Here is an 8,134-nt window from a genome sequence, read left to right on the forward strand (position 1 = left end):
GCAAGTGCAGTAGTTGTAACCTCTCCTTTGGTGTTCAGGTACATCCTTTTAGTGTCCTGAAACTTGTTTGCTGATTTAATCTGTGTTTTCTTTCCTCTGCCTTATCTCTTCTGTTTTTCATGATTCATTTCAGGAGTCTTTTCTTGCCCTTGTCTCTCTGCATCTCAAGGACAATGGCCTTTTGTGCTTCTCTCTCTGGAGGAGAGCAGGGGTACATTGTCAGTGTTCTTGAATCTATTGTTATGTGCTGAGGGCTCGGGCTGCAGAGCTCCAGCCCAGTGCCCACTGCAGAATCACCTGCAAGGCTGGCACCCTTGCACATACACACAAATGTTTTGTAGCCACTCTCCTCACGAGGACCCAGGCAATATGCAAGGAAAGAAAGCATTTCTGATGGAGAAGTGACTCCAAAGAGACATTTATATTCTCTTTGCCAAAGCAGGAGGGATAGGGTTTTTTTCTAAGAAAGATGGTTTAGCCTTTTTTCTCCATCTGCTTGCTATCATAACACAAATTCTGCTCAGTGTCTGCTCACAGCCACCACTGTGCTGAACATTTTTCATTTTTCAGGATAACAACATGATTCATTGTTAACACCCAGGATAGCTACCCTGGACTTGAGTAACAGGTAATTAAAGAATGTAATTTATCTGAGCTATTTGAGATACACATCTCAGAATAAGAACTGAAGGCACTTGTTTCTCACTGTTGCTGTAGAGGAAAGCACAGCTCACCCAAGACATGAGAATTAGGCAAGATACTTGTATAAAGGTATTGGGCAAACAGGTAGGGGCTGAGAAATGAGGTAATGGCAGCCCCATCTAGTGATGGACTGGGGAGGAGGGAAGAAATCCCAGTAGAGAGCAGTGGTCATTATTCAACCCACAGACAGGTGATGGGTCCTCAAGTTCTCTCCAAGCATAGCTTATGTATCCATGAAAACACTTCCAGGGTGGATTCTGATCTCCCTTTTGTTACTGGTATAACACCTCTGCCTAGGTGCAACAGCCCTTGGATGATGGTTATCAGGATGAATTCAGTCTGCTCTGTGTGTTTTATCCTTTTGCAGGTTCCTAGGCTTCAGCCAGGCAGCTTTCCTGCTCTGTGGCTACTGGTGTCAACCCTGTCTCACACTGAAGTCCCTGGTGTGTTATCCACAGTGTCCAGTCCCTCTGAAGGTGTCTTTCCTAGTGGCTGTGCCAACAGTGAGTGACAAAGCTTCTTGGAGTATTTAGAGCAAAATCATTGCCATAAGGTGAGTCTTCCAGTAAAAAAAAAAAAAAAGAAAAAAGAAAAAAAAGGATTATGTTTCTACTTTATTGTGGTTTTGTCTTTCTCCTGCAGAGACAGACCTTACTAGCTGGTTTTTGTCACTGCCCAGTCCCTCCCCTGCCCCCATCACTGTAGGCTGACAAAAGCATGGCCCCTTCCTCTAGCTCAGAAATGTCCATCTCTGGTTTTTCAGGGAGAGCCCCTTCAGCTCAGAGAGCTCGGACTGGTAGAATAATCCATTTCATTAGAAATAAGATGTTAAGGTCCCTTTGAAGTTGATGGCTTTTCCTGTAGCCTTTCAGGTCCGTGCTGAGATGTCTTTGCCTTGTGCCATTATCTTTTTTCTCCCCCTCTCTTCTTTCTGTCTCCTACAGTTCCCTGCATGGATGAATGCAGAAAAGGTCTTTTCAGAAAGATCTATAAAGGTCTTTTGTGAGTTGCTATTCATTAAATTCCCTTTCCTCGACCTGACTGTGTACAGTGTTAACAAGACAGCTCTCAGGACCCTTGGGCATGGCACTGCTGTCTTTAAACCCTCCTTTACCTCGTGTCACTGGTGGCAGCAGCGTGTTGCCAGAGTGTCACCTCTTCCCAACTTGACTGAAACACACATTTTGGTGGTGAGAGGTGTTCTCCTGTGAGTAGCAGGGGAGTTCTGCAGGCTGTTTTGTGTGGAAGGTGTCAGGCAAAAGGAAGAGAGCTGCTGCTGCGTTGCAGTCCTGAGCACATCCTTTATCAAGCCCTTCAGTGGCAGCATTGAAGGGGGAGTTGCTTTCACACTGAGACTGACAACCCGAGCACAAACAAGTGAGATGTACTGTGTACATTTGCAACTCTTCCTGCCATCTCCGTTTAATCAAAGCAGCGTACCCTGCAGGCTTTCCCTGGAGTTCACTGCAGCTCCTGCCTTTTGTTTGAAGGGAATTTGTTTGGCTCAGAGTAAACACAACTTAGCCTTTCAAGACACCGTTCTGCAGTGCAAACGGAGGAGAGCAGCAGCCTCAGGATTGCCTACAATGTGCTCTGCTCTTGTGGTGGTGTGACAGTGTGGGATGATGCTGTCCAGAGTGCTCTACCCAAACCTAAGGAGGGTGAAAAGGTGACATGTAGGAACCAGAGCATCTACTGCATGGCCAGGTAGCTAAACACACCCAGCCCATCCTACATTGGGAGGCAAAGTTCCCCTGGCAACCCCTCAGTCCCCAAGCTGACTTTCTTTGGACACCTGCATGTGGATGCTTGAGGAGAAGAGAGAAAATATGCTTTTGGAGCTTCAAGAGGAACTGAAGCTGGCAGTTCTGGGATTTTAAAAAGAGCCACTCTGGCTCTGCTGTTGGGCCTTGAAAAGCCACTGCTATTCCTGTGATCTCAGAGGAGTGGGAAAGAGGGAGTTCTTTCAGGCAGATGAGCAAAGCCTTTGATGGTAGGTGAGGTGCAAGTGTAGCTCTGCCATTGCTCCCTTGCTTTGTCATTTCAGGAGTTCTTTCAGGCAGATGAGCAAAGCCTTTGATGGTAGGTGAGGTGCAAGTGTAGCTCTGCCATTGCTCCCTTGCTTTGTCATTTCAGGAGCACAGCTGTGAGATGGTCCCACGTTGTTGGCAGTGCTGGGCCAGTTTTCTCTGGTGCAGAAAACCCTTTGGTGTCCTGGCTGGTAAGGATGGGACTTTATTTCTGCATAGGTGGTGAGGTTTTACATGGCGAGGTTTCCCCTGCCAGCTCCAGTGCTGCTCTGTGGAACCTCCAGCTCTTCCCTCTTCAGCCCCAGCCCCGCAGTTGCCTGCCTACAGCTCCTGGATGCTCTGCTCACTGCAGTAGCCTCAGGGCAGGGAAAAATTCACACCCTTCCCAATTCACACACTGCCACTGGAGAGGTATGTGCTTCCTGATGTGCCTTGGGACCCTCTGCCTACCACTAGGACTGGGAAGCATGGTTTTGTCCATATTCCACTTGGGTTTGTTAGGAGGGCACCTCCCTGCTGCAGCCACTGGTGCAGTGGGTTTTGGGAATAGGAGTTGTCATTTTCCCAGCCTAGATGCATTTAACAATTGGTTGCAGCAATGGGTGTTTAATTCTCTTGCTAGCATTTCCAGGCCAGCTATTTAATTTCATTTTTTTCAAACCCTCTTGCTTCTGGAAATCCTGTAATCGAATCCAAGCTCTGTCAATCTAATTAGTTTTGAAGTGCAGAATCTCCATAACTTGGAGACCTAAATAAGCAGCTTAATATGAAAACCTAGTTTCTCTCCCAACACGTAACACCGTCCTGTGCTCCCCCCCACAGAAACTCCAGTGTGACTGCTCTCCTCTCCCTCTGTTAACCTCCCTCCTCTCTTCCCCGGCCTCTGCCCAGGCTGTGTCCATGGGGAACTGAAACAACCAGGCTCATCCCCCTGCTGCTGTGCTTCAAAGAGCCTTTCATGATGCTGCTTGCGTAAAAGATGCTGATGCTGCTTCAGCTGGCAGCGCAGAGCGGGCCGGGGGCGGCTCCTGGTGCTGCGCAGAGCGGGCTGGGCAGGGGGGCTGCACTTGGAGCCCTCACCGTGACGTGATGGGGCCCTGTGTGTGCTGCAGAGGGGATCACCAGCATTCATGGAGGGCAGGCTGCTCTCTCTGATTTGATTTGTTTTGTTTTGAGTTTTTTTTCCCCAGTGGAAATGATGGTGCAAATAAGAGCAAACACCGGTTCATTGAAAAAGAGTTGTGCGTGTTCTCGGCTCTTTGCTACTCAGCGTGGCCAGAGTCCTTGAAAGCTGCAGCTGGTACAAGACAGGTGTTTCTCTGCTTCTCAGCCACTTCTGCTCTTAGATTTCAATTTCTCTTGTTTTGTTTGTGGTTTGAATTATTTGCTTTCACTTGCTGTACTGTGTTGTGTTTTTTCAGTGCAAACCGACCCCAACAGCCTCTCTGTGCTGCTGTGGAGTTTTGCTCATGAAGACCCTGACCTTGCCGTGTGTTGGAGCCATGTCCCATGAGGGCCATGCAAGATTTGACTAAAGGCAACAACTTTCCCACCACCATGAGAAAAGGTTGTTATTTTCTTCTCTTTTGTTAGTCTTCCCCTTTTTTTTTGTGGCTGTCTGGTTTTCCTGGGCCTGACAAACGCCACAGCACATCAGCGGGCAGATCAGTATCCCCCGAGATCTCACTTGGCTCCCACAGCCCAAGGTGAAAGCCACGTGGCAGCCAGGCGAGCTCGCAGTGAAGTGAGGCTGGCTCCAGCAGGAGCTGCAGGGAATTTGGGCATTTCTGCTTCGTCAGGAGCTTTCTGGCCGTGAGCGTGTGCCCCGGGGAGCGCGGCTGAGCCGCCGGCCTTGGGGAAGGCAGGCAGCAGGCCGGCTCACTCTGTAATTGGGGGCAGCAACCAGCTGCCTTTGATGTCTGAGCCGGGCTGAGAAAACCTGATGGCAGACTTCAAAGTCTGCTGCACCAGCTCCCCTGATTATCTGCAGGCTTCTGGCGCGTCCCCCAAGACTGCCAGATTATCCCAGCTAATGCTGTGCTCTTCCCCCTGTCCCCCCACGCTGCCTGGCGCCAGCCTCCTGCTTTCAGAGCTGCAGCTTCCATCCCTCCCTGTCCTCCTGCCTCTCCACATCACCGTGGGCATACAGCAGTGGCATTTCTGGGTGGGGGACAGAGCTCCAGAGACCTGTCAATCTAATGAGTTTTGAGGCAGAGGCAGCATTTTTGGAGAGCTTGCCTACAGCCTGCACCCCTGGGCTGTATTCCCCTTCCCCATTTGGTCACAAGAGCATCCTGAAATGTGGGGAGCTCTCTGCAGCTGCTCTTTGCAAGGCACAGAGGTGTTTACAGCCACACAGGCTGAAAACCCTTCCTGTGCAAAGCTGGATTTGCATTTAACACGGTTTGAGGTCTGATTTCCTTTGGATGGTGGCGTTTGTTGTGAATTTTCAGTGAGTGTGATGGCTGCAGGCACAGGAAACCACAGCTTCCCTAACCCCAGGCGCCCAAATGGGGTGAAGGAACTCGTGGGAGCCACAGAGCCAGACTGGGATCTGGATTACAGCCTTTCCCCTGTGCTTGCCTAATCCCTTCTGGTTCTCAACAGACTCCTCCCCCTAAAAATCAACCCTGGTTACTGAGTCACCTCCTTCACCCTCAACAGCTTCCTCCACAGCCTTTCCACCCTGATGTGGGGCTGAGCCTGCCTTATTTCCATCTCTCCCCAGGCTCACTGCAGTGTGTAAGCTGAACATCAGAGCTTGTCTAGCCAAGAGGTTTCCAAGTCACTCTGAATGCTGCTGATGGCTCTTTTAGCAGAGCCTCCACCTCACTTGGTAACTTTCCATGGTGCCTTGGTAGCTTTCTATGCTGCATTTTTGGTGGCCTTTTTCTGCACAGCTTTGACCCTAAGTGGCTGAGCAACATCCAAAGAGGGCACCTTCAAAGGGATCCAGGGAGAGGCAGGAGGAACGAGAACGGAGGCGTGCAATTAAAGATGGTCATCACCAGTGTGAAAGACAAAGCCAGTGGTCTGGGCAACCCAATCCTCAGCTTTATGCTCTGGAGGGGGAGATAGCTGTACCGTGCTGAGGAGCACTGAGAGGTGGCCCTGCTGTGGTGCTGGCAGTAGCCAGGCTGTTCCAGGAGACAGAGACCAAGTGTTTAATCCTTATGGGCCAGTGCAGCACTTCAGTTCACCAGGTGGGCCCTGGGCACATGCAGCACCTGGCTCAGAGGAGGAAAGTCCTCTGCTCTGTGTAGGCACAGGCAGGGACCCTCTGTGCTATCCAAGAAGCATATTTCCTTGTCATTTCCTGTCTGGTGTCATGCAAATAGGGCAAGGGAAACTTTCTCCCCATGGATTTGGACTCCCTGATGTGGCTTCTAATAGCAATGATGTCTTTGTAAGGAATTCCCTGATCCCTTCCCTTCACCCTGCCCTGCTGTACGTCTGGCTGCTCTGATTTCCCAGAGAGGAAGAGGATGAGTTTTACACTGTGCATTCCTGGGAAGAGGGATCTGTTGGCTTTGTCCACAGAGCACCATTATTGCCAGGGATAGGACTGGGCCAGGCAATCCCATTCTCCCCAGTTTCTCTACTGCAAATGCAAACTGTGACTCATGCATCATTAGAGCTGCAAGCTTGGAGTTAAACTGTCCCCAAGCGTGTGTTTATCTGCACACTGGCTGTCGGAAGCTCACTGAGGTTGAACTCCAAGTTTCCTTTCCATTTACTCTGTCACTGTAGCAGAGATGCTTTTGATGCTTTTCCCTCCTCCAAAGTGGTAACTGGGCTGGCTTACTGTCAACAGGATGATCCCCCAGGGCAGTGCTGGCAGTGGGCTGCTCTTGGAAAGCAAACCTCTCCATCCCTTTCCTTCTGAAATGGGAAGGTTTAATCCTGCAGCACGGAACGTAAGCCTACCATGCAGTTATGGCTGTGTCCTGCTGCCACAGGGCTCAGGTGGGATCCTGCAGGGACCTCTGCCTCTGCCACAGCCCATCCCCTGGTCTGGATTTGGTTTTCTGAGGAGCTGGTGATGGAGGGTGGAGCCTTGCAGCAAGAGGCCTCTGCCTCCACTTCCCAGCCTATCATATGAGTTGGTTTTATAAATGGGGAAAGGAGGGACCTGGTGTTTGTTTTGGGTCGTTACATGAATCTCATTCCCTCTGGAAGCCCCCTGGGATCTAGCAAGAGGAGCTGTTTTATGGTTGGGTTTTGCTTGTGAATCCCTGAGCTAATTAAGTCATTCAGTCAGTCCCTCTGGCAGCAGCCAGGAGCAGCATGGCTCAGGGATAAATGCTTTGTGCCACCTGGGGAAAAAAGCCCAACAGCCCCAAAACAAAGAAAATAACGCCACCCCAAAAATCCCCAAAACCAAAAAAAAAAAAAACCCCACCAAACAAAATCCCCAAACAAATCATTTCAGTAGTGCCTCTGAGCCCATCTCTAGTGTTTTGGCTACATGACTCAGAGATTGGGTTTTCCCTGCCTAGGATGTGGCCCTGGATGACCCACCATGTCCCAGGACACCCCTGGCACCTGCCAGCAGGAGCCAGCAGCATGTCCCAGGTGATGCAGCCACAGCACTTATCTCTGAGATGTGCCAGAGCCCCTGGGACTGCACTGGAGCCTCCTGACCTCAGCCCTCCAGTGCAGCTCCCTGTGGTCCCACTGCTGCTGCCAGAAGTGTTGGGCCAGGATCTCCCACATCCTTGGGATCTGCATACAGGATAGTTCCTGGCCAATTCCTGGATCTGTGGGGATCCTTCAAGAACCAACAAGTGACTGGACTGGCTGCTATGTTCCTCCTGACCATGGAGTGGATGGGCTGTGGGGGTGCTGTGGGAGGGATGCCCCCACTGTGGGGACAGCTTGATCAGCCATCTTCAAGGAGCACTGTGACACCCTAGCCTGTACCCAAGGCATCATGCTGTTGGCTGCAGCCATGGGAAATCAATAGCTGGAGGAACCTTCATCCCTAGAAATCTGCTTCCATCCCTCCCTGGAACCCAGCCCCTTGTCCCCTCCTCGCTGTCAGCAGGGAGCAAGCTGCTCCGTGCAATAAAGGGGAAGCAGTGAGACAGGGGTTTAGCCCATGAGCTGCTGTTGGACAGCAAAGCCACAACCAGTGGTGCCCACAGGTGGGCATCTGGCATGGACACAGTGACAGAAGGGGCTGTGGGCATCGTCACACTAGCCCAGGTGGCCTGGGGACAGGGTGCAGGCTGTCACCTCCCAGGGGGTGTTGCTCTGCTGATGCACCCCGCTCCGTGACTTCTCCCTGCCATTCTGAGCAGAGGAAACCACCACTGAGAGACAGTTTCCTCCCAGCCTCTTTCTAAACAGCGGCGTGGCCATCGCCCATGAGAACCCACCAGCACCCCTCTGGGAGAGGA

Source organism: Melospiza georgiana, chromosome 2 (genome assembly GCF_028018845.1).
Source record: "Melospiza georgiana isolate bMelGeo1 chromosome 2, bMelGeo1.pri, whole genome shotgun sequence".
Classification (NCBI taxonomy): Eukaryota; Metazoa; Chordata; class Aves; order Passeriformes; family Passerellidae; genus Melospiza; species Melospiza georgiana.